Source organism: Canis aureus, chromosome 24, assembly GCF_053574225.1.
Source record: "Canis aureus isolate CA01 chromosome 24, VMU_Caureus_v.1.0, whole genome shotgun sequence".
Taxonomy (NCBI): Eukaryota; Metazoa; Chordata; class Mammalia; order Carnivora; family Canidae; genus Canis; species Canis aureus.
This window is the reverse complement of record NC_135634.1, coordinates 38,050,476-38,075,512: the sequence shown is the minus strand read 5'-3', so window position 1 is coordinate 38,075,512 and position 25,037 is coordinate 38,050,476. Positions and strand designations below refer to the sequence as shown.

The 25,037-nt window shown below is 36.4% G+C and overlaps 1 long non-coding RNA gene across 1 annotated transcript in view; it reads right to left on the bottom strand.

Annotated features, from left to right (window-relative positions):
- Window positions 1-25,037, bottom strand: part of LOC144296095 (uncharacterized) — a 218,729-nt gene that overhangs the window by 160,843 nt on the left and 32,849 nt on the right. The window contains exon 2 of the long non-coding RNA XR_013363220.1: window positions 12,423-14,992. This is a non-coding gene — a long non-coding RNA (uncharacterized LOC144296095). The remainder of the gene's footprint in view (window positions 1-12,422; window positions 14,993-25,037) is intronic.

Here is a 25,037-nt window from a genome sequence, read left to right as displayed (position 1 = left end):
GTGACTGGTAAAAGATCTGCAAAGGAAGAGAAGAGCATTGATTAGAAGAAGAATGAACAAACAAAAAAAATTGAAGCACATTTCCCCACAACTCATTATAAACTAGCTCCCAATATTGGGAATAGATTAGTCCAGTAAAATGGTTGTGCTGCATTTACCTAATGGAAAGTGTTAATCTACTCTTTTAACAAATATAAGTTAGACACTACTTTTCCTGTTTGATTTATATGCAAACATTATTTTTCACTACCCCTTGTTGGGTAGTCAGTGTATCTAGAGCATGATTTTGGAGGACAACAGAGGTTTAGTTGTTACCCTCTGACTGGAATAGCTCAAAAGTCCACAGAGTGGTGTTGGACTCTTGTTCTATCACCATAGAAAGATTTAAGAATGCCTTTCCCTAAGTTTCAATTCTTAAGAATTCATAAGTCTCAAAGCTTGGGAATAAGGTCCTCGATATTGAAAAGTAGTAGGAATACACAAACAGATTTTCCATAATTTCTCATCTAATATGATTACATGGCATGGCTTTATGAAAAAAAAAGGAGTCTAAGTTTGTAATTTGACTGACATTTAAAGTGGAATATCTGGTTACAGAGGAGCCGGGTGTTGGAGTCCACATCATCTTGATCATTTAGATGGAACACATTATATACCTTGTTGTCACATAAGATAAGAAGATCACTGTGATTTGAAGATAAAGTCAGAGCAGAATTAGTAATTTTCCAGGTCTGAGACATTCCATGACCTTTGCCACAAGAAATGTTAGCATTGATACATCTCTACTTACCATATACCTCTGTCAGTTTGTGGGAGCTGAACACATTGCAAAATGCCTGATATAGGGGACCTGCAGTCTGGTTTTGGCAGCTATAAAGTTTGGTTTTGTCACCTGGCCAAGTTAGTCCAGAATTTTGGTCTATCCACATATAATTTGGGCAGTCTAATCAGGGAAGCAGCTGTGATACCCCAAGTGAAACTCATACAAGGATGGCCTGTGAACCATCTAAGACATTTTATGATTTGGCAGATATCTGTATCATAGGAGGTAGTGCTACAGTCAATTTTAATATCCCTGACAGGTTTGGAAATGTCTATGAAATCAAACTACAGGATTTAATTGAAATATTGTGCTGGTATGTTACCCAGGAAAGGTCCAGGGGCATGTCTGTTTTCAATACAAAAGGAAATATTTTTGCCTATCGTTTTTGTCTGGTTAAAGGGCAGCCCTTGAGCTTCTACAGAGGTTTTCCCAGCTCAAATAACTCACCAGAAGAAAAAACAAAGTGATGCTTTTCTAGCTGTGGATACCATTCCTGGCCATTCATTCGTCTTTGATACTTAGTCCACCAGGTATTCACACTGGCAGGAAAATTTCAGGTTCTTCTGCATTATCCAAATGTTGGCATAATCAATGGTTGGATTCACCAGGGTTTGTCAAAATGACATAAAGGGGTGTTTGGTTTGTACTTGACTTGTTGAAAAAGTAAGGCTTTTTCAACTAAGAGCAAGACACAGATTGAGAGAATCATTATGTAAAACTCAGAGGGGGAGCAGGGCACATTGAAACAATATCCAGTCAATCTTCTAATAAATAATAAATATGGAAGGAAAAAAGTATTCATTAATAAACTGTGGTGTGTGTGTGTGTGTGTGTGTGTGTGTGTGGTAAGGAGTCTTATAAAGGATGGGAAATGGGTAAAAGCAAAGTTTCTTGATCTTGGGAAAAGTTGTCCACTTTGTAATGTCTTCTGCTTCAATAACCTGAGAACTGACTCTGGAAATCATTTGCAGGGACTGTCTTCCAGGTCTGAATCATTAATTCAGATTATCTAATTAATTGGCATGACTTCCATGAATTCAGGATTTTTCTTTTATTTTGATGGTGGTTAGCATACCTCATAAAGTTTTTCCCAGAGAGGTGATAAAGCATGTATTGTTCTAAGACCTTGATGTGTATCTGGTCTTCTGGTTGAAAGGGAGGGCAAAGGTTGTCAGTCAATGGAGGTCATGCCTTTTTTGACCTGTTGGCAATATACTTCAAGTATACTAGTTAGTTTTTTTTTTTTTAAATACACCAGAGCATTCTATATTTTTTTTTAAAGAAGATTTTATTTATTCATTCACGAAAGACACACACAGAGAGAGAGAGGTAGAGACAGGCAGAGGGAGAAGCAGGCTCCATGCTGGGAGCCCATCCCAGACTCGATCCCCAGTCTCCAGGGCCACGCCCTGGGCTGAAGGCGGTGCTAAACCACTGAGTCATCCAGGCTGCCCCCTGTTAGTCTTTATATACAGCTAGTCATAGCATCAAATTGCTCACTTAAGTTCCCACAATGTTCAGTTAACCTAGAAATGGAAAGTTTAGAGATTCCATGAGGCATTGAGCGTCCAAACACTATTCCAAAAGTAGTCAATTGATGGCTTCTAATTGGAATAATCTGGATCTTTATAAGGGTCAAGAGCAATGCTTCTGGCCATTTAGCCCCAAATTTCTTGACAGATCTTTACTAAAGCCCTTTTTATGTCTAAATTTTTAGGTTCTATTTTTCCTGATGATAGAGAATTGTACAGGATACAAAATTTTAGGGAGTACTCTGGAGTCTTTGTAAACGAGTGGTTTATTTCTGCTCTAAAATGAGTTCCCTGCTCTGACTCAATCCATAAAGAAATAACAAAATGCTGCCAATTAGTCTGTTACTAATCTCTTTACTACTACTGTCAGGATATTAATTTCTTTACTACTATTGCAGCATCAGAGATTTAAAATATCCCTGAGATACGTGAGTCCATGTTGACTGTCTCCCTCTAAATGTAAATGCAACTGTCATCAGGTCCATCCACTAAACATGTAGACAATAACCAGTAAGACTAGCCAAAGCTGGAGGCAAGTTTATACAATCCATCTGAAGTACAGCAAAGGGAACTGTGAGCCTAGGAGGATTTGCTGGGGTATACTGATTTCTTCTAGAAACTCGGTGTATTTACAATTGGCGCACCGGAAACTAATTTGTTCAGAAATTGTGTGCATGTCAGGGCAGAACCAATTGTCTTTCAGTTTGTTAGTTATCACCCATCTGGCATCTGGAAGGAGAATATAGAGGTTTAGCAAGAATAGCAAAATTAGAAATTCATTGGCAGCAGTAGCCAGCTGCCTCTAGAGATGTATGTAATTGCTTATTCCTTTTGAGGGGATGGACAAAATTGACTCAAAGCATTTTGAGGTGAGCTTTGGAATGCCCTGAGATATCTCATGTTCTAATTAGGTAACCATTATTTGTACCCATTGAAGTTTAAGGCAAGAGGCCTTATGGTTCCCTTTAGCTAGTGCCTTTAGGAGAATAAAGGAGTCGTACCCTGCTTAGTTTGTACAGGGTAAAAGGCTACCCAGTGAGCTTTAAGGACTTGAGAAATTATTAAAGGACTCACAAAATGCCTGAGATATGCAAATCCATGTTAACTGACTCCCTCTAAATATAAATGGGAAAAGAACTTGCAAGTCAGGATGTAGGGCCATTAAGGAGGGCATGTGATGTGATGAGCACTGAACAATATATGCAACTGGTGAATTATTGAAAACTACATCTGAAACTAATGATGTTGTTTAATTGAATTTAAATAAAAACAAAACAAAACCAAACAAACAAAAAATGCAACAGGATTCAAAAGAAAGTTGAACAGAGATAAATTACTGTAAACCAGGCTACATCAGCAAGAATTGAAGAATACTAGCTAGATTAGGGACTAGGAGTAGCAAGCAATTACAAGTTTATGGCTCTTAGTTCTTGCACAAACTAATTTCTGAGTCAATTTGCCTTCTTTCTTCACTGGCAAGATTAGCATACTAGAGGGTGAGAAAGTAAAGACAAATACACCTGCTGCAAAAGACAGTTTATTATATAAATTCAGTTCCTTATTATTCATCTCTTGAAAGAGGCTTTCAATTACTGATGGAAATGGTTTATTTATTTATTTTTCCAAGTAATGCATGCACACAGGCCCTGCACTTGGTAACAATCTAACTTCATTTGCATAGGTGGCCCAAAGACTAATTGGGACATTTAAAAAATTTTTGGAAAAAATTATGTTTTTTAAACTTTAATCCCAGTATAATTAACATACAGTGTAATATTATTTTCTGGTGCACAATATTAAACAATTCTATATTACTCAGTGCTATCATGATAAATGTACTCTTAATCCCTTTCGCATATTTCATCCATCCTCTACAGATCCTCCCCTCTGGTAACCATTAGTCTGTTCTCTATATTTAAGAGTTTGCAGCTCTGTCTCTCTCTCTTTTTTTTCTTTCTTTGTTTTGTTTCTTAAATTCCACATAATTAAATCATAAGTTATTTGTCTTCTCTGACTGACTTGTTTCACTTAGCATTATGCCCTCTAGATCCCTCCATGTTGTTGCTAATGACAAGATTTCACTCATTTTTATGGCAGAAAAATATTCCATTGAATATATACACCACATTTTAAGGGTCTCTTATGGTTTGTTTCCTTCTATTTTCTCCTTTCCCATATGTTCATCTGTTTCTTAAACTCTACATATGGGTGAAATGATACGATATTTATCTTTCTCCAACTGACTTATTTTACTTAGCATATTTTAATCTAGCACTGTCCACATCATTACAAGTGGTAAGATTTCATTGTTTTTTTTTAATTTTTTTTAAAATTTATTTTATTTTTTAAATTTCATTGTTTTTGATGGCTGAATAATATTCCATTATATCTGTATCTATATCTATATCTATAATCTATATATCATTTCTTTACCATTCATCTGTTGATGGACATCTATGCTCTCTCATATTTTGGATATTGTGGACAGTGTTGCTATAAGCATTGGGGTGCAGGTGACCCTTCGAATCACTATGTTGTATTGTTTGGATAAATACTAGTATAGCAATTGCTGAGTCATATTTTAAGTTTTTGAAGAATCTCCATATGTTTACCAGAGTGACTGTACCAGTTTGCATTTCCACCAGCAATGTAAAAAGGTTCCCCTTTCCCTTTATCTTCACCAACATCTGTTGTTTTCTGAGTTGTTAATTTTAGCCATTCTGACAGGTATGAGGTGGTATCTCATTGTGGTTTTGATTTGTATTTCCCTGATGGTGAGTCATGTTGAGCATTTTTTCATGTGTCTATTGGCCATTTGGATGTCTTCTTTGGAGAAATGACTTCTGCCCATTTCTTGACTGGACATTTTGAGTTTATTTTTGTGTATGGGGTAAAAAGGTGGTCCATCAATACCATTTTTTGAAGAGACTGTCTTTCTTTCTCCCATTGCATATTCTTGCCTCCTTGGTTAAAGATTCATTCATTGACCATTTAATTGTGGGTTTATTTCTGGGCTCTCTGTTCTATTGATCCATGTGTCTATTTTTATGTCAGTACATACTATTCTGATTACTACAGCTTTGTAGTGTAACTTGAAATCTGGGACTGTCATACCTCCAGTTTTGCTCTTTTCCGAGATTTTTTGGCTTTTTTGGGGTCTTTGTGGTTCTATACACATTTTAGGATTCTTCTACTTCTGTGGAAAATGCTGTTGGCATTTTGATAAGGCCTACATTAAATCTGTGTAGGTTGTTTTTTTTTTTTAACAATATTTGTTTTTCCAATACATGAGCATAGAATCTTTCCTTTTTTTTTTTCTTTTCTTTTTTTAGTGTCATCTTCAATTTCTTTCACCAAAGTTTAATCTTGAAAATAGTTTTCAGAATAGAGGTCTTTTAGATCTTTGGTTTAGTTTATTCCTAGGTATTTTATTATTTTTGGTGCAACTGTAAATGGGATAGTTATTTTAATTTCTCTTTCTACTTCTTCATTATCAGTGTATAGAAATGCAGTGGATTTCTGATATTTTGTATCATGCAACTTTACTAATTCATTTATTAGTTTTAGTAGTTTTTTGGTGGAGTCTTTCAGGGACTCTCTATATAGTATCATGTCAACCACAAATAGTGAAACATTTGCTTCTTCATTACTGATTTGGAAGAGTTTATTTATTTTTTAAAAATCTATTTATTATTTTAGAGAGAGTGTGTGTGTGCAGTGGGGAAGGGACAGAGAGAGTGTCAAGCAGACTCTGCACTGAGCATGGAGCCTGATGCCGGCTTAATCTCATGACCCTGAGATCACGACCTGAACTGAAACCAAGAGTTGAATGCATAACTATGACACTGAGACACTTCAGTGAAAGCCTTTTATTTCTTTTTGTTGTCTGATTGCTGTGGCTAAGACTCTACTTTGTTGAGTAAGAGTGGTGAGAGTGGGCATTCTTCTGTTGTTCCTGATTTTAGGGGGAAATCACTTGGTTCTTCCCCACTTATTATGATGTTTGCTGTGGGTTTTTCACATGGCCTTTACTATGTTGAAGTATGCTCCCTCTAAACCTACTTTGTTGAGGATTTTTACCACAAATGAATGTTGTACTTTGTCAAATGATTTTACTACATCCATTGAAATGATCATATGCTTTTTATCATTTCTCTTTTTGATGTGATATATCATAATGATTGATTTGTGAATATTTAACCACCCTTGCAACCCAGGAATAAATTCCACTTGATTATGGTGAATGATTTTTTTAATGTGTTGTTGGATTCAGTTTGTTAACATTTTTATGAGGATGTTTCCATCTGTATCCTTTAGAGATATTGGCTTATAGCTTTCTTTTTTGTAGTGACTTGATCTGGTTTTCATATCATGATAATGTCAGCCTCATAGAATGAATTTGAAAGCTTTCCTTCCTCTTTTATTTTTTGGAATAGTTTGAGAAGAACTATTTACCTCTTATTTAAATGCTTAATAGAATTCACCTGTGAAGCCATCTGGTCCTAGACTTTTGTTTGTTGGGAGTCTTTTGATTATTGATTCAATTTTTTTTGCTGGTAATCAGTCTGTGCAAATTTTCTATTTTTTTCTGCTTCAGTTTTAGTAAGTTATATGTTTCTAAGAATTTATCCATTTCTTCTAGGTTGTCGAATTTGTTGACATATAGTTTTCTATAACATTGTCTTATAATCCCTTGTATTTCTGTGGTGTTGATATTTATTTCTCCCCTCTCAGTTCTGATTCTATTTGAGTCCCCTCTCTCCCTCTCTTTATTATGAGTCTCACTAAGTTTGTCAATTTTTTCATCTTTTCAAAGAAAGAAACAGTTCCTGATTTAATTGATCTATTCTAATTTTTTTTTGTTTTTTTTTGTTGTTATTTTTATTTTCTATTTTGTTTATTTTTGCTCTAATCTTTATTATTTCCTTCCTTCTACTGGTTTTAAGATTTGTTTGTTGTTGTTATTGCTTCTTCTTCTTCTTCTTCTTCTTCTTCTTCTTCTTCTTCTTCTTCTTCTTCCTATTCTCCTTCTTCTCCTTCTTCTCCCCCTCCTTCTTCTTTTAGCTCCTTTAGGTGTAATGTCAAATAATTTATTTGATATTTTGAGATATTTCTTGCTTCTTGAGGTAGACCTGAATTGCTACAATCTTTCCTCTTAGAATGGCTTTTGCTATATCCCAAAGATTTGGACTGCTGGGTTTTCAGTATCATTTGTTTCTATGTCTTTTTTAAATTTCTTCTTTGATTTTTTGGTTAACCCATTTATTGTTAATAGCATGTTTTTTTAATCCTCTATGTATTTGTGGTTTTTCCAAATTTTCTCTTGTGGTCAATTTTTAGGTTCATTGTGTTGTGATTAGAAAATTTGCATGGTATATCTTCAATTATTTTGAATTCATTGAGACTTATTTTGTGGCCTAATATGTTATATGTTCTGGATAATCTTCCATGTGATCTTGAAAAAAAATACTTATTATACTATTTTAGGATGGAATGTTCTGAATATATCTGTTACATCCATCTGGTCCAATATGTCACTCAAAGCCACTGTTTCCTTGTTGATTCTATGTTTGAATGACCTATCCATTGATGTAAATGGGGTGTTAAAGTCTAATTGAGACATCTTTTAAAGACTCATCCTCTTCAGAGGAATTTAAATCCAGATGAATTTACAGTAAGGATGTTACTGACCCATTTATCACAGCTGCTAACTCAGGAAATGAACAGATAAGCCCTGGTGGGGGCTTATTTGTCCAGGAGCATTGGGCAAATTGAGAGCACAACCCCTGGCTTCATTCACAACACTGTTGCCAAACAAACTTGGATAAGCTCATTGCAAGAGAAGCCAATAACTCAAAAGAGTCTTTGGAAAAGAGTAAAGGAAAAATTTATTTTGGATGCTGGCAGCCAGGCAAGATGGTAGGTTCAACCTTAAAAACTCACCTCTCTGCCTACAAGATGGACAAAGTTATTTGAGGATAATTTAAGGGAGTACATACAAGAGAGCAGGCAGAGAGTGAGTTATCATGAATAGGGGTTAGTATGTGTTCAGCTCATGATCAAGGACAGAGAAGGGGCCATTAAGGTGTGACCTTGTAAGCATTCCATTGCTATCAGGGCTTTTCTGATCTGGCCCTGAGATGTTCCATTTATTGCAGTACACTTTCATCAATGAAACAAGAAAGTGTGTTAAGAAGTTAATACAATAGTTTTCAGTTAGAATGTGAGTTAAGCAATCTTATCTATTTCTGGCTTTACCTGTTGGAGTTGAACAAGAGGGCTTGCTAACAAGAAAAATAGGAAATTTAGAAAAGGTAGAGAAGGTAGAGAAATAAAAATGCATTTCTCATTACAATCCATAGTGGCATTAAATTTACATAACAGATCTCTACTAAAAAGTTTTGGTGGTGAGAAGTTGGAAATTAGACAGGCATGGTGTTGTTAAGAAAGCCTAAAGGTATTGGGGCGGCCTGAGCTATGAGTAATGAAATAGGTTGCCCTGAGACTCTGGCAGCCTCAGTCAGAGGTGATAGGTAGAGATAAATCCTCTCAGCAGATGGCAAATTCCCACCAGTGTCAATTTTAAAATCCAGTTTTTGATCATTTAAAAAAAAATTAATGCTGAACTCTGGGATGTGAGGATCAGCTGAGTTCATCAGTCAATGGTGAATTGCCTCACAGGAGAGGAAAAAGTTGACTCTCTGGGGGAGCTGAGGCCTGGGGATTATTTTTAAAGTGGTCCTTTCTCTTCAGTGCAGGACAATTATTTTTCCAATGGCCTTTTTTGGTTTTTTTTTTCCTTTCACAATGTCGGCACATGTCTAGAGGAAAATAGGAAGGGCTCTGAATTGCTTTTAGAGTCATACATTTATCTCTCTAAAGATTTAAGTTGCAGAGCAACAATTGTTCATTTTAACTGCCCCCTCCCACCCCCATATTCCTTCAAGCTATTCTCAAATAACTGAGTAGCTGCTTCTATGATGACACTTATAGGCTTGCTAGCTCATCCAACTACATTATTTTATAGTTGCCTCTTTATACCAGAGAGGCAATTTCCTACTAAAGTGGAAATTAAAAGGTTCCTTTCTTTACAAAAAAAAAAAAAAATTCCTGTGCTCTGGAGCTTCTGGGTTTAATGTAGTATGCCTTTGAAAACTTTGCATAAGCCATTCAACAAAGACCTTCAGATGCTCCTCTTTCTGAGTACACAATTCAACCTTAGACTAATTCATTTTAGGGTGGAAAGGCTCTAAAATTATACCTATCAAGCTTTGAATATCATCCGCTAGCTGAGATATTTCCTAGTCACTTTTAGGAGGGCCTGGGAGAGTTTCGGGCTGACTGTTTTTTCCTTGTTAGGAGTGGTTTTCTCCAGGGGGCCATCTGTCATGTTTAACTATAGTATAATCATGGAAGGGGAAAAATACTCCTTAGCAGTCTCCATGAGTGAAGTTGTGAATGGTCACTAATCTTTCTAATTTCCCTTTAAATGTGGTAGGATCTGAAAGTAGAAGTAAAAGGGTTTTGTAATTTAAAAGATCTGTTGTTGTAAAAGGGACATGAATTCTTTACTGTGAAGATACACACACAATGGACATTGCATAGAAAGGCCCCAAACTGGCAGGACCTGATTACAGATCTCTGGAAAGAAGGAAGAGCTGCAAGGCACAATAAAACAAACCTCATCACCATCTGTCTCGGGTGTTTCTGCTACATTCATTCCTGACATTTAGCATTTATGTAAATAAACTGTATACTCTGGATGTGGAGGTGAGACCATGCCACAGTGTTTTCTGTAAATCTCATAAGAAAGGAGATGAGAGGGATGCCTGGGTGGTTTAGTGGTTGAATGTCTGCTTTTGGCTCAGGGCATGATCCCAGGGTCCGAAATTGAGTTGCACATCAGGCTCCTTGCAGGGAGTCTGCTTCTCCCTCTGCCTATGTCTCTGCCTCTCTCTCTCTCTCTCTCTGTATCTCATGAATAAATAAATGAAATCTTTAAAAAAAAGAAAGGAGATGATAAAACAGTAAGTATGTGTTTAGGGATTTTCTGAGAATGTTGGAGAAATTTAGGAAGATAAGGAAATTTGTTTTTGGGAAGGGGAATTTAGACCAGGGGCTCAAACATCCAAAAAATCTGGACAGTCAGAGACAGAGAGTTGGGAATAATGAGATGTACGAGAGGGTAGAAAGAAGAAATTTACATTGGATGTGGTTTTTAAGTTTTGTTCTAAAATTCAGTTTCTTTTTTCTCCCCATCTTGTTAAAGGAATCTCTAAGGCTAGCCATGATATTCCTTGTGTGTTTTTACGGAAAGACTTGGAGGTAACTTCTGAGGTTTAGAATAAATCTTTATCATGAATGTGAGAGGCATTCCTGAAGTAAGTGTAGAAGATACAGCATCCATGACTCAAAAGTTTACTCTCAGAGTTATCTCAAGAAAGCAAAGATCTTTATTGTCATAGTAAAAATAGTGTAGTAAAAACAGTGTCTCTGGTTTCTCACAGGATTATGTGACATCTCCAGTCACAGACCCACTAATCTGTGACACTGGGCAGGCACTACTGGAGTGAGACTTTTCCAGTAGAATCAAGATAACAAAGGTTGAGATGACAAAGGTCCCTAACAGACTGGGACCTCTTATGACAAATTCCTCTGAGAGCTGGCATGACTGGATAAAGAAGATACTATTTATGGCTTTGTATCTCAGAATCCCAGTGTATTCAACTGGCCACCAGATTCACACCATTATGTGCACCATCTGGATGACAGGGACCAGAGATTCTGGTCACAAAACCAAACACTCAACACAGAATAAGATAAAAGGAAAACGGTTCCTGATTTTTTACATAGGGGACACACAGCAAAGCTTCACTAAACAGACATTGGTGCAGTGAGAACTGTGAGCTCACTAATGTGTGAGGCTAGCTCACCAGGCTTATAGGAACTATGCCCCAGTACTACTCTGTTGACACAAAATGAATAAACCTTTTAGAAATCTCTAAAAGTTAAAAAAGAGTTTTATTTGAGCCCAAATTAGGAGAGCTTCCCAGGAAACATACTCTTTTAGAACATTTTCTAGAGAATAAACAGTTTTTACAGGGTTATATATATATTTTTTGTTTTTACATCTTGTAAAAGCTCAAAAATTATAAATTAGCATGTAGTCAGGAATCAAGGGTTTTAATGGCAAAAAATGCAGGGGGTAGAAGCATTGATTGATATCTGAAGGACAGGATATTTTTTCTTTAGGCTACTCATTTACAAAACTGATGTACAATGTATGCCTGGTGGGCCATAAGTCACACTTTTGCTGTAAACAAAGTTTATGTACAGTCATGCTAACTTAGAAAGAAATCCAAAATGGCTTCTCTTATATATCAGTCCATTAGAGAGGTTTTATTTTTCTCTCTCTCTTTCTCATCAACTCTAGTTTCGTCTTTCTGAAAAACTACACAAAAGACAGACAAAGAGGAATGCTTGGGTGGTTAAGTATCTGCCTTAGGCTCAGTTTATGATTCTAGGATCCTGGGAGCAAGCCCTGTGTTGGGGTCCCTGCTCAGTGGGTAGTCTGCTTCTCCCTCTCTCTCTGTCCCTCCTTCGCCCAATGCTCTCTCACTTCCTTGGTCTCTCTCTCTCTCAAATTAACTAAAATCTTAAAAAAAAAAAAAAGTAAAGACAGTAAAGACGGACAAAAGAAAACAGTGACTATCTCAGGGAGGAATGGGATCAGAAGAAATGAAGACTACTTATAACAAATCTTTATCAAAGTCACTATATGCAAGGAACTAATTCACACAAGTATTTTTCCTGCTATTCTAAAGTTAGACAAAGAAAAGGACTTTCACCACTCTTGCTTCCACCAGACTTTGCAGGCAGAGATCCAAGAGGCTTTTGTAGTAAGAATTTCTACCTCATGCCAGCAATTGTCAGAGGTCCCAGGATCTCTCATCTGCAGTAGCCATGAAGTGGGCAATGTCCAGTCAGTGGAGGACCTCATATGGGGCAACAAAACCCATAGGGAAGGAATTTTTCCTTTCTTCCCTTTTAGGTTCTAGTCTAATAACTTGACACAAGACAAATTAACAGGAGAAAAAACAAATGTAAATCTCAAAAATCTGGGAGCTTATCAAAATATGAGATTCAAAGGATGACCAAAGCAGGATATTTTGGACAAAAGGACAATAAACTCACAAAGAAATTTGAGCCTGTGTAATAAATTGGTAAAGAAATAACAAGGTTAGTTCATATAGCCTTTGCAGCCCTAAGTTCTCTATCTCTTGTGATAAGAATGTCCCTCTCTAGGGAGTGTATCTTTTACATGGAAGATTTACTTCCTCTTTTCAGGTGGACAAAAGAGGGTCAAATATCTTTATATCAACTGCTGCTTAAGTAATTTTGATTCAAAATGATCAATATGCCAAAGCGGCATATTTTGGGGTGGCCTACTCTGAATTTCATCAATGGAAATAGAGAATAATTTTTTGTCAACCATAACAGTGATAGTTTATATATGCAGGAATCATCAATGGATGCTTAGGTTGATGTGGAGAGGAGTGAAATTAATTTCCTCTCTACCTTTCTAGATTCTTAACTGAGACTCTATAATAAAAGACAGATTAACAGTAGAAAAACAAACTGATGTTTAATAAAATGTAAACCTCTGTATACATGGGAGATACCCAAGAAAACTGAGTAACACTCACAGATGGCTTGAGACAATATCTTAAATACCATCTTCAGCTAAAAACAAAAGATATTGGGGTCAGGAAAGGAAGGAGTGCCATTATGGGAGGGAATCAGGAAAAGCACAGTAAACCACTGGTAAGCTGTCATGTAGATTTAATTAAGTTCTTCTTCATTGATAAGAGCTCATTGTGATTTAGAGCATTCCTTCTCTTCCAGATAGAGAGAGGAATACACCCTTACAAATGGAGATTTCAGTCACAGGGAAAAAAAGAGAGGCACACCAAGCAACAGAGAATAAATCGATGGTTATCAGAGAGCTTGCCACTCAAGATTCCTGTGGCTAGGGGACCTCATTTCATCTGGTCTGCTAAATTTAGCTAGATAACTATCAAATCATCCTGAGCATCCATGAATTCAACCTGAGATATAAGAAAAGAATGGCTGGAATTCTACAAATAGAAAAGTGGCCACTTTTTGCAAAGTAGGAGTGTGGAGAAGAGAAACAGGGGGGATATATCTGAAGATAAACAGCAGGGGGAGGGAGCCAGTGTAAGGTGCCTACTGGAAAGTGATACAGCCCTGGAGAGCAAATTCGAGACCTTTAGAAATCTACTCCAGTGAAAGACTTCCCTCCCTGAAAGGTGCTCAGTGTTGAAGCAGGGTAGACTGCCAGGTAGGACAGTGGGGTCTCAAGATCCCTGGAGTCACAGAAAGAACTTGTGTTCCTGAACTTCAGAGTTCTGAAGCATGGGAGTGGAGAAACTGGCTGATACCAGCTAGCCCAGGAGGGGGTTCTCAGCTGCATTTAGCCTAAACCCTGAACGGAGACCTGATGGGGGACTACTCTCTGTGTAGGGTCCCTGAAAAGGGCTGGAACTCGGCAACCCCTCTGCCTTCCCTGAAGGGAGGTGGGGCAGGTGTGCAAATGACCAGCTGAATATCCTCTGTGCCAGGGCCCTGTAAGGACAGAAACGGGGTGACCCTATGCTTCATCTGGGAGGATAGAGCAGGTGAGCACAGGATCCCATAGGGTGAACACTCTCCCATGCAGGGCCCTGAAAAGTGCACAAATCGGTTTCCCTCCACCTTCCCCCTGGAGGATCTGAGTGGGTGCATGCCACAGAAGACTGAAGATTTTGGCACACACCACGATCTTTCAATCTTTCACCTCCAGGGCTGGAGATGGGGCTGGCCATTTTTATTTTCACCCTCTAAATATGCACGGAAAGCCTTCCTGGAACAAAAGCCACACGGAGCAACCAGTTTACACTAAGCCTGGGCCCCTGACAAGAGGCAGTTCAACTCCTCCCAAGCAGACACTGGAGAATCAGCACAGCAGGCCTCTCTCCCAGAAGACTAGCTGCAAGAACAGATGAACTGCACGTTTATGGGCCAAACAAGACTTCAAAACTCCAGTACTAGGTGAAAATAGTATATAGAACTCAAGTTTTTTTCTTATGACTCATTAATCTTTCAGCTTAAATTTTTCCAATTTTTTTCTTTATTTTCATTTCAACTAGTTTCTTATTTTATCAACTCTTTGTTTTTAAGTCTTTTTTAACTTTCAGTTTTTACATGTACATTTTATAGATATATTCGTCATTTTTGGCTTCCATTCACTGTAATCAATTTTATTTTTGTAATATGTAAGTTTTGCTTTCTTTATAATTTCGGAATTTAGTGTCTTCTAACACACAAGCCAAAATGCCCTCAGAGCAAGTGAGTCACTGTTTTGTCCACTCTGTGAAATTATATTCACTCTCCCTCACCTTTCTCCCCACTTTTTTTTTTCTTTTTTCTTTGGTATTTTGGTTTTGTTTCTCTTTTTCTCTGCCTTTTTCTTTTCTGGTTTTTGAACTCTTCAGATTCATCTAGTGTGTATTTCTCTTGGGTCATGGTTGATATTTTTGATAGTTCTCACCTTTTCATTCTTCTTGGGGCAAAATGACTAGAAGGAGGAATTTATAAGAAAAGAAAGAATCAGAGATAATACTCTCAGCCATAGATTTAATAGAAATGAATGTAAGTAAAATGTTGGAGATGGAATTCAGGATAACAATTATAAAGTTACTAGCTGGGCTTGAAGAAACATAAAAGACATTAGAGAATTTCACATTGCAGAAATGAAATCTAATCAGGCCAAAATTAAAAATGATCTGAGGTGGAGTCTAAATTAGATGCTCTACAGGTAGGGTAAAAGAGGCAGAAGAGAGAATAAGTGACATTGAAGACAAATTGATGGAAAGGAAGGAAGCTGAGGAAAAGAGAGGGAAAAAAACTAATGGACCATGAAGAGAGGCTTTGAGAAATCAGTGATGCCATAAAACAATGCAATATCAAAATTATGGGGGTGGCTGAGGGCAAAAAAGAGAAAGAGACCAGAAAGTATATTTGAGCAAATCATAGCTGAGAACTTCCCTAATCTGGGGAAGGAAACAGGCATTCTGTCCAAGAGACAGAGAGGACCCCTTCCAAAATCAACTAAACATAGATCAACACCTGCAAATTTCAAAGAGAAAATCCTGAAAGCAGCTCAAGACAAGAGATTCCTTACATACAGGAGTAGGAATACAAGACTGGCATTAAACCTATCCACCGAGACCTGGCATGCCAGAAAGCGCTGGCATGATATATTTAGGGTATTAAATGAGAAAAATATACAGCCAAGAATACTTTATCCAGCAAGGCTGTCATTCAGAATAGAAGTAGAGATAAAGAGCTTCCAGGACAGACAGAAACTAAAAGAATATATGACCACCAAGTTTCTTGTCCTGCAAGAAACATTAAGAGGGAATCCTGTAAGTAAAAGGAGAGCCCAAAAGTAACATAGACAAGAAAGAAACAGACAATCTACAGTGACTGTAGAGGAAATAAAGAGGCACTAAATTCATGTCTTTCAATAGTTACTCTGAATGTAAATAGACTAAATGCTCCAATGAGAAAACACAAGAGTATCAGATTGGATAAAAAAGCAAGACCCATACATACACTTTCTACAAAGGACTCATTATAGAGCTAAAGGCACCACCAGACTGAATGTGAAGGGCTGGAAAGCCACTTATCATGTCAATGGACCCCAAAAGAAAGCTGGAGTGGCAACCTCATATTAGACAAATTAGATTTTATTTCTTCATCTTTTTTTAAAAAAATTTATTTACTCATGAGAGAGAGAGAGAGGCAGAGGCACAGGCAGAGGGATAAGCAGGCTCCATGCAGGGAGCCTGAGGTGGGACTTGATCCCAGGTTTCCAGGATCATGCCCTGGGCCGAAGGCAGCGCTAAACCACTGAGCCAGCAGGGCTGCCCAACCAATTAGATTTTAAACCAAAGACTATAGTAAGGGATGAAGAGGGACACTATGTCATACCTAAATGGGCTACACAAAAAGAAGATGTAACAATTATAAATATTTTTGCTCTTAATTTGGGAGCAGCCAATTATATCAACCAATTTGTTTTTAGGAGTTATACCCTCTAGTAATTAGGGGTAATAGGGCATCACTTCTATATATGTGTGTGTGTGTGTGTGTGTGTGTGTGTGTATGTACACATGGACATAGACATAGAGAAGGGAGAGGAGGATGTGGATGGAGATAATGTAGTAAATAGAAATTTTAAGTGGAAAGCTAGAGTTTTTTATACTGCCCTAGCAACTTTTCTATAGGTTTAAAACTATTTTAAAAAACTTGCTTAAAATAAAGCAAACGAGGGGCATCTTGGTGGCACAGTTGGTTAAGCATCCGACTATTGATTTCAGCTCAGGTAATGATCTTGGAGTTGGGATATGGAGCCCCACATTGGACTCTGCTGAGCTTGGAGTCTGCTTAAGACTCTCTCTCTCTCCGCTCCTCTCCTTGCTCTCTCTATCAAATAAATAAATAAATCTTTAAAATTAAAAAACAGAAGTTTTTTTATCTTAAGTCCCAATAATTCATTTTTGCTTTTGTTTCCCTTACCTTTATGGATGTACCTTGCAAGAAGTTGCTGTGGCCAAGTTAAAAAAGGGTGTTGCCTGTGTTCTCCTCTAGGATTCTGATGGATTCTTGTTTCACATTTAGATATTTCATCTATTTTGAGTTTATCTTTGTGTAAACACAGCAAAAGAAACAGTCAACAAAACTAAAAGACAACCTACAGAATGGGAGAAGATATTTGCAAATGACCTATCAGATTAAGGGCTAGTATCCAAGGTCTATAAAGAACTTATCAAAATCAACAGCAAAGAAACAAACAATCCAATCATGAAATGGGCAAAAAGACATGAACAGAAATCTCACAGAGGAAGACATAGACATGGTCAACAAGCACATGAGAAAATGCTCTGCATCACTGGCCATCAGAGAAGTACAAATCAAAACCACATGAGATACCACCTCACACCAGTGAGATTGGTGAAAATTAACATGACAGGAAACAACAAATATTGGAGAGGATGTGGAGAAAGGGGAACCCTCTTGCACTGTTGGTGGGAATGTGAACTGGTACAGCCATTCTGGAAAACTATGTGGAGGTTCCTCAAAGAGTTAAAAATAGATCTGCCCTACGACCCAGCAATTGCACTGCTGGGGATTTATCCCAAAGATACAGATGCAGTGAAATGCCGGGACACCTGCACCCCGATGTTTATAGCAGCAATGGCCACAATAGCCAAACTGTGGAAGGAGCCTCAGTGTCCATCAAAAGATGAATGGATAAAGAAGATGTGGTCTATGTATATAATGGAATATTACTCAGCCATTAGAAATGACAAATACCCACCATTTGCTTCGACATGGATAGAACTGGAGGGTATTGTGCTGAGTGAAGTAAGTCAATTGGAGAAGGACAAACATTATATGGTCTCATTCATTTGGGTAATATAAAAATTAGTGAAAGGGAATAAAAGGGAAAGGAGAGGCAATGAGTGAAAATATCAATGAGGGTGACAAAAATGAGAGACACCTAACTCTGGGAAACGAACAAGGGGTAGTGGAAAGGGAGGTGGGAGGGGGTTGGGATGACTGGGTGATGGGCACTAAGGGGGGCACTTGGTGGGATGAGCACTGGGTGTGATGCTATATGTTGGCAAATTGAACTCCAATAAAAAATAAATAAAGCAAACAAAAATTCATGACTCTTAAGTCTCATTAATAAAAAATAAAAATAGAAAATCAGAGTCCCAAATGAAACTAAGTAAAATAAAACATTATAAAATGACACTAAGATAAGTTTTGAAATAAAAAAAAAAGTTTATTTTAGTCATTTAATCATTTTTGTTTAGTGCTACCATGCAGTAGGCACTGTGTCAGGTGTTGGACTAATACCAAGGTGAATAAGTCCTGAACCCTAAATAAGGATACAGATATGTAAAAACATGATTAAAAACTCCAGCCAAGGTGACACAAAGAATTCATGCTTCAATTGCCCCTTCTGATCAAAAGATACAGCAATTATTGATGTTAAATTAAACAAGGCCATTAGGCTCTTAGGTGGTAGCCCTAACACCTTAGCTGCCTAGGTAAGGAAACTCAAACCTAAGCTATAAATGCCTCAAGGTTAAGAAATCAAAATCTAAGGACAACCAGTTAGAAATAACCAACTAGTCTTTTTCAAATAATGCAACTCCATAAGCTAATCAGATAATTTTCTGGTTTTGCTTTCATAATTTCTCTACAGAACTCTTTCCTCTAGCTTCTGTGAGTGGAGTGCTCCTAATCACTTATGGTTTGTTGCTGCCTGATTGGAGTTGATTTTTTAAGAATAAAATTGTAAAAAATTTAATGTGTCTCAGTTTATCTTTTAACAGTGGTAAAATATAAAAAGAGAAAACCAGCTGAACTCAAAAACCAGGCAAACATTTCTATGAACTAGAAGTTGAGGAGTTAACAGGACTCAAGGGACAGGCTCTCTGTCTGGAAAAGGTACTGTGGCCAGAAATGAGATCTTGCCAGGAGAAGATGACTGAAAAGAATCCCTGTATGAGCAGAAAGGGTTGGGGTGAGAGGAGAAAGGGCACTGTTCTCAGCCAAACTTGTAGCTAGAAGTCAAAGGCTGTGGTGAGGATCCTCTCTGCCAGTAAAAGGAAGTTAGAAACAAAACAGAACTTTGATTTGGGCAGTTAGACAAGTATAGGAATGGGAAAGTGGATAATTATGAACATGCACTGTTCTAGGTGCTTTACACATTAATTTATATAATTAAGTTATAACCTTAGAAGAGTACTGAGGTACAGAGAGCTTTATTAGCTGGACCAAGGTTATATCTCTAAGAAATAGTAGATGTTTTTGTTTGCTTATTTTTGTTTTTTGGTCTTTTTATTTTTTATTTAAAACAAAAAATTTTATATTGAATGCTTTTAAGCATTACAGACTCTCCTTTAAGCAGGTAGTGGAAATTCTAGCATGCTTCCCCTTTCATTCTCAATTAAAATGTCTCAGATTCTATCAAATATCTTATACTGGATAGAAGGGCAAATTGGTAATTACCACATTTAAAAATTTTTTAAAGATTTTATTTATTTGAAAGAGAAAGAGCACAAGCTGGGATGGGGGTGGGCAGGCAGAGGGAGAGGGACAAGCTGGAGCCCCTGTGCTTGCTGAGCAGGAAGCCTGATTCAGGGCTTGATCCCAGGACCTGAGCTGAAGGCAGATGCTTAACCAACTGAGCCACACAGGCAACCTGGTAATTATCAGTTTTTAAAAACCATTTTTATGCAATGCATTTCCACATTGCAATATCTCTAAAAGCTGAAAGCATTCCAGAATTTCTTTTGGACAGCAGGCATTTGTGAGGCAAGTTGTCCCTGACTAATCATAAGTATCAAAACTAGAATGAGGGTCAGAGGTACAAAGAGCTTCATGAAGATATGTTAAGAAATGCTGTATCACCCATGCTTTAATTGGCACAGGGACCAAAAAGATGTGAAAAAATATGGAATATCAGTTTCTGAATTGAAAGACACATTCTAGGAACATGTTAGCCATTGGTGTTTTTTTAAGTTAATTTAAAAATATAAATTCAATTTGCCAACATATAGATAACACCCAGTGCTCATCCCATCAAATGCCTTCCTTAGTGCCCATCACCCAGTTACCCCATCCCCCCCAACCTTCCCTTCCACAACCCATTGTTTGTTTCCCAGAGTTAGGAGTCTCTCATGGTTGCTCCCTCTCTAATTTTTCCCACTCAGTTCCCCTTCTTTCCCTTTTAATTCCTCTCACTATTTCTTATATTCCACATATGAGTGAAACCATATGATTGTCCTTCTCTGATTGACTTATTCCACTCAGCATAATACCCTTCAGTTCTACCCATGTTGAAGCAAATGGTGGGTATTCATCCTCTCTGATGGCTGAGTAATATTCCAATATTTATATATGTTTATATATATTCACATCTTTTTTATCTATTAATCTATTGAAAGACATCATGGCTCCTTCCACATTTTTGGCTATTGTTGACATTGCTTCTATGAACATTGGGATGCAGGTGTCCCGGCATTTCACTACATCAATATCTTTGGGGTAAATACCCAGTAGTGCAATTACTGGGTCATAGGGTAGTTCTATTTTTACCTTCTTGAAGAACCTCTACACTGCCATTGACTTTTATACATGTATAGAGTAATATATGATGGATATTGACATCGAAGCCAAATTTTTTGATAAGTATAAAATAACAATTATATGTGATAACAAAGCAGTATAGCAAGATTTAATTGGCAATTTTCTTTTCTTTAATTGGTACATAGAATGCCATAAAATTATAGCCTCCAGTCAGTAACATCCTGGATTTCATAGAATATGATAGATTGCTTTTATTTAATTCAAAGTTACCAACTAGGGATCGGTTCTGTGACAGCACTTTGATATTCCCAGTCTCAGTTCAGGGCACGAATGAGCTCCAAGTTATCATGAAAAGATTTTCTTACTTAGAGATATAGAAGGCTAGATGGGCACAACCACAAACTTGTTAGAAAGAAACAGGTGAGCCCAAGTTTACCTGGAGCAAAAGAGAGAAGAAAAAAAAAATCTCCTACTCAAAATAAGCCTGTTTCTCAACATCCCAAAAACCATGACATTTAATAAAATAGACAACAAGACTCAAAATCAGAAAAAAAAAATCTCTCCAGATGAAATTATTGGTAGAGCAATGTGGAAAATACTTAAAAGTAAGTATGTTTATGATGTTCAAGGAGATAAATGAAGATGCAATTGGCATTAAAAATAAAGTTATGTTTAAAGGCAGCAACTAAAGAAAGAATGATATAAAAACAAATGTGGAATTTAAGAAATAAAACAATCATAGGGCAAAAAGAGAGAGAGAAGCAAACTAAGAAACAGACTTAACCTATACAGAACAAGTTGATGATTACCAGATGGGAGGTGGGTAGAGTGATTGGTGAAATAGGTGATGGGATTAAGGAATGCACTTGTGATGAACACTGGGTTTTATATGGAAGTGTTGAATCACTAAACAGTATGCCTGAAACTGATTTTACATTGTATGTTAACTACTGGAATTTAAATAAAAACAAAAACAATTTTTTTTTTTTTTTTAACAAAAACAATTAAAATAATTTTTTTCAATAAATGTTTCCCATTTTAGTTTTAAATTTTTTTTATTTTAATGGAGTTAGTTAACATACAGTATTATATTAGTTTCAGGTATACAATATAGTGATGCCACACTTCCATACATCACCCCACTATTCATCAGGATAAGCGCACTCCTTAATCCCTATTTCCTATTTAATCCATTTTACCGGACCCTTTCCCCTCTAGTAACCATTAGTTTTTTCTCTAAAATTAAGATTCTGTTACTTGATTTTTCTCTCCCTTCCTACCCCCCCCCCCCATTTGCTCATTTGTTTTGTTTCTTAAATTACACATAGGAGTAAAATCATATGGTATTTGCCTTTCTTTGATTAGCATAATACTCTCTAGATCCATCCATGTCATTGCAAATGATTTCATCCATTTTTATGGCTGAATAGTATTCCATTGCATGAACATGCCACAGTTTATTTACTCATCAATTGATGGATACTAGGGCTGCTGCCACAGCTTGGCTACTGTAAGTAATGCTGCTATAAACATAGGGGTGAATGCATCCCTTTGAATTAGTGTTTTGTATTCTTTGGGTGAATACTCAGTAGAGCAACTGATGGATTGTAGGCTTGTTCTGTTTTTAACACATTGAGAAAACTCCATATTGTTTTCCAGAGTGGTTGTGCCAGTTTGCATTCCCACCAACAGTGTAAGAGGGATCCCCTTTCTTCACATCCTCACCAATACCTGTTGTTTCCTATATTGTTAATTTAAGCCATGCTGACTGGTGTGAAGTGATATCTCATTGTAGTTTTGATTTGTATTTCCATGATGGTAAGTGATGATGAACATCTGTTCATGTGTTTGTTAGCCATCTAGATGTCTTTTTTGGAGAAATGTCTGTTTATATCCTCTGTCCATTTAGTAATTGGATTATCTGGTTTTGGGTGTTGAGTTTTATAATTTCTTTATACGTTTTCAATACTAACCATATATTTATTTATTTATTTATTTATTTATTTATTTATTTATTTATTTAAAAATACTAATCATTTATTGAATATGTCTTTTGCAGATATCTTCTCTGATTCAGTGGGTTGCCTTTTAGTTTGTTTGGTGGATTATATCCTCTCTTGCTTTTTATTTTGATATAATCCCATTAGTTTATTTTTGCTTCTGTTTCCCTTGCCTCAGGAGATATATCTAGAAAAAAGTTGCTATGGATGATGTCAAAGAGGTTACTGCTTCTCTTCTCTTCTAGGATTTTGATGGCTTTCTGTCTCACATTTAGAAGTTTCTTTCATTTTGAGTTTATTTCTGTGTATGGTGTGGGAAAGTGCTCCAGTTTCATTCTTTTGTATGTTTCTGTCCAGAGTTCTCAACACCATCTTCTGAAAAGACTGTCATTTCCCCATTGGATAATCTTTCCTGTGTTGTTGAAGCTTAATTGACCATCTAGTTATGGGCTCATTTTTGAGTTTTCTAATCTGTTCCAATGACCTATTTGTCTATTTTTGTGCCAGTACCATACTATTTTGATTACTATGGTTTTGTAGTATAACTTGAATTCACTCTGGAATTGTGATGCCTCCAGCTTTGCTTTTCTTTTTCAATTTATTATTTTTTTAACCTATCAGGGTTATTTTGTGGTTCCATGCAAATTTTAGGATTGTTTGTTCTAGTTCTGTCAAAAATTCTGCTGGTATTTTGAGAGAATGCATTAAATGTGTGGTTTGCTTTGGTTAGTATAGACATTTTAATAATATTTGTTTTTCCAACCCCTAAGCATGGAATGTCTTTCCATTTCTTTGTGTCCTCTTCCTCTTCAGTTTCTTTCATTAGTGTTTTATAGTTTCTAGAGTACACTTTTTTCTCCTCTTTGGTTCAGTTTATTCCTAGGTATCTTATTATTTTTTGGTGCAATTGTAAATGGAATTTTCTTAATTTCTCTTTCTGCTGTTTTATTATTAGTGTATAGAAATGCAACAGATTTCTACACATCAATTTTGTATGTTGCAACTTTACCTAATTCATTTATCAGTTCTAGCAATGCTTTGGTGGCGTCTTTTGGATTTTCTAGATATATCATGTCATTTTCAAATAGTGAAAGTTGTATTTCTTCCTTATCCATTTGGATGAATTTTATCTGTTTTCTTCTCCAATAAATATAGATAGAACTCCCAATAGATAGAACTCCCAATACTACGTTAAATAGTTTAAATAGAAATGTGAGAATGGACATCCTTGTTTTGTCCTGACCTTAGAGGAAAATCTCAGTTTTCCCCCATTGAGTATAATGTTCACTGTGGGTTTTTCATCTATAGCCTTTCTTATGTTGAGTTATGTTCTCTCTAAACCAACTTTGTTGAGTTATTTTTTTATTATTATTATGAAAGGTTGTATTTTGTCAAATGCTTTCTTTCCATCTATTGAAAAGATCATATGGTTCTTATCATTTCTTTTATTAATGTGATGTATCACATTGATTGATTTGTGAATATTGAACCACTCTTGCAAACCAGGAATAAATCCCACTTGATTGTGGTCAATGGTTTCTTAAAAATTTATTGTTAAATTCATTTTGCTAGTATTATGTTGAAGATTTTTTGCATGTACGTTCATCAAGGATATTGGCCTGTAGTTCTCTTTTCTTGTGATATCTTTATCTGGCTTTAGTATCAGGGTAATGCTGGCCTCATATACTGAATTTGGAAGTTTTCCTTTTCTAGTTTTTGGAATCTTTTGAGAAGAGTAGGAATTAACTCTTCTTTAAATATTTAGTAGAATTCGTCTGTGAAGCCATTTGGTCCTGGACTTCTTTTTTTGGGGAGTTTTTTGATAACTGATTCAATCTCTTTATTGGTTATCAGTCTCTGCAAATTTTATATTTCTTCCTGCTTTAGTTTTGTTAGGTTATATTTCTAGGAATTTATCCATTTCTTTGACGCTGTCCAATTTGTTGGTATATAGTTCTTAATAATAGTCTCTCATAATTGTTTGTATTTCTGTGGCATTGCTTGTTATTTCTCTTCTCTCATTTGTCATTTTATTTCTTTGCGTCCTTTCTCTTTTTTTCTTGATAAGTCTGGCTAGAGTTTGTCAATTTTATAGATTTTTTCAAAGAAACAGCCTCTGGTTTCATTGATGTGTTTTATTAGTTTTTGTGGGTTTGTTTTGTTTTTTAGTTTCTATATCATTTATTTCTGCCCTAAACTTTATTTCTTTCTGCTGATTTCAGGTTTTGTTTGTTGTTCTTTTTCTATCTCCTTTAGGTATAAGGTTAGGTTGTTTGAGATTTTTCTTGCTTTTTGAGGTAGGCTTGTATTGCTATATACTTCCCTCTTAAAACTGCTTTTGAAGCATCCCAAAGATTTGGGACCATTGTGTTTTCTTTTTCACTAGTTTCCATTTAATTTTCTATTTTTTAAAATTTCTGTTTGATCCATAACATTGCTTAGTGGCATGTT